A 2,412-nucleotide genomic window follows, 5' to 3' on the forward strand; every position below is an offset into this window, starting at 1 on the left:
AAAAAAAAAAGCATGTTATAAAATAGTATATATGGTATGATATATATACCTGTCTGTAAATATAACCACATATAGAAAAGTCTGAAAGGATACACTCCAAAATTTTGTATTAGTCCATCTCTGTTGCTTGTAACAAAATACCTGGAACTGGGTAATTTATAAAGAAATAGAATATTTACTGCTTACAGTTTTGGAGGCTGGGAAGTCCAAAGTCCAGGGAACACATCTGGTAAGGTAACTCTACAGCAACGCAGGGTGTCACATGGCGAGAATGACTCTCATCTGCCCTCCTTTTAAAGCCAACAGAACCATGCCCATGATCACCATTAAACCATCAATGGATTAATCCATTTACCAGGGCAGGTTCTTTACAATCTAATCACCTCTTTGAGGCTCCCCCTTTCAACTACCTTAACAAGATTTCCCATCCTCTTAATATTGTCAGAATAGAGACCAAGCCTCCATATATTAAATTTTGGGGGGATACATTTCAATACATAATAGTAGCAGGATTAGGAGTACATTTTTTTCTCCAATTTTTTTTATTGTGTTAAAATACATGTAACATAAAACTTACCATCTTAACCATTTTTTTTTTCCTTTTTGTCTTTTTTCATGACCAGCAACGGATCGCAACCCTCAGTGTCGCGCCTGTACCGGACCAGGACCAACGCGCCTGTACCGGACCGGGACCAGCAACGGGATCGCAACCCTCGGTGTTGCTCCCACACCTTGCTCAGACAGTGAGCGGCCGGTCTGTATATGGGATCCGAACCCTCGGCGGGAGCGCCGCCACGCTTCCCAAGTGGCGCACTGTAGCAGTGCGCCACCGGGCCGGCCCTTAACCATTTTTAAGTGTACAGTTCAGTGGTATTAAACACATTCGTAATGTTGTACAACTATCACCACCACCTATCTTCATAACTCTTTTCATCTTGTAAAACTGAAACTCTATACCCTTCACACAATAACTCCCCATCTTCCCCTCTCCAATGGCAAACACCTTTCATTCTACTCTAAGTACCTCAGATAAGTAGAATCATACAGTATTTTTTCGTGACTGCTTATTTCACTTAGCATAATGTCCTCAAGGTTCAACCATGTTGTAGCATATGTCAGAATTTCCTTTTCAAGGCTGAAAAATATTCCATTGTATGTATAAATGACATTCTGTTCATCCACTCATCCCTTGATGATCACTTGGGTTGCTTCCATGTCTTAGCTATCATGAATAATGCTGCTATGAAGATCGGCATACAAATATCTCTTTGAGATTATAGGTAAGTTTTATTTCTTCCTTTTGCTTAATTTTATTATCCAAAATAAACCTTTTTTAAAAAATATAATTTTTATTTATCAAAAGAAAGAATAAGAACCCCAGGCTGAAAATGGGAGACAATTTAGGAAAGGCTCATAAATATGAATCACTGATAGAAAAACCTGGATGTTATCTCTAGTTTTCTTTTTGAAAAAATTTTAATTGTGGTAAAATATATATAACATAAAATCTGCCATCTTAAGCGTACAGTTCAGTACATTTACATTGTTGTGTAACCAATCTCCAGAACCCTTTTTCATCTTGAAATACAGAAACCCATAGACAGCAATTCCCTATCCTCCTTTCCCCAAGCCCCTGGTATCCACCATTCTTTCTGTCTCTATAAATTCGACTACTCTAAATACCTCATATAAGTGGAATCATACAGTATTTGTTTTATGTGTGTGTGACTGGCTTATTTCAGTTAGCATAATGTCCTCAAGGTTCATCCATGGTGTAGAATATGTCAGAATTTCCTTCCTTTTTAAGGCTGAATAACATTTTATTGTAGGTTATATAACACATTTTGTTTATCTATCCAGCCATCACTTGACACTTGGGTTGCTTCCACCTTTTGGCTATTGTGAATAATGCTCCTAGGAACACAGATGTAAAAATATTTTTTTAAGACTCTGCTTTCAATTCTTTTAGATATACACAGAATTGCAATTGATGGATCATATAATCATACTATTTTTAATTTTTGGAATTGCTTCCACATTGTTTTCTGCAGTGGCAATATCATTTTATGCTCCCAATCCCAATATCTCTATATCTCTTCAACACTTGTTATTTTCTGTGGGATTTTTAAAAAATATAGGATATAGTTATACTATATTTAGTATAACTATAGCCTACCTTAATGGGTGTGAAGTGGTATCTTATTGTGGTTTTAATTTTCATTTCTCTAATGATTAGAGAAATGTGTTTTTTAGCCATTTGTATGTCTTCATGTTCTTTGTGTGTCTTCTTTTGACTAATGTCTATTCAAGTCTGTGTTAGTTAGGGTTCTCCAGAGAAATAGAACCAATAGTGTGTGTGTGTGTGTGTGTGTGTGTGTGTGTGTGTGTGTGTGTGTGTGTGTACAGAGAGAG

This window comes from Galeopterus variegatus, unplaced genomic scaffold, assembly GCF_000696425.1.
Source record: "Galeopterus variegatus unplaced genomic scaffold, G_variegatus-3.0.2 Scaffold10857, whole genome shotgun sequence".
NCBI classification, from domain to species: domain Eukaryota; kingdom Metazoa; phylum Chordata; class Mammalia; order Dermoptera; family Cynocephalidae; genus Galeopterus; species Galeopterus variegatus.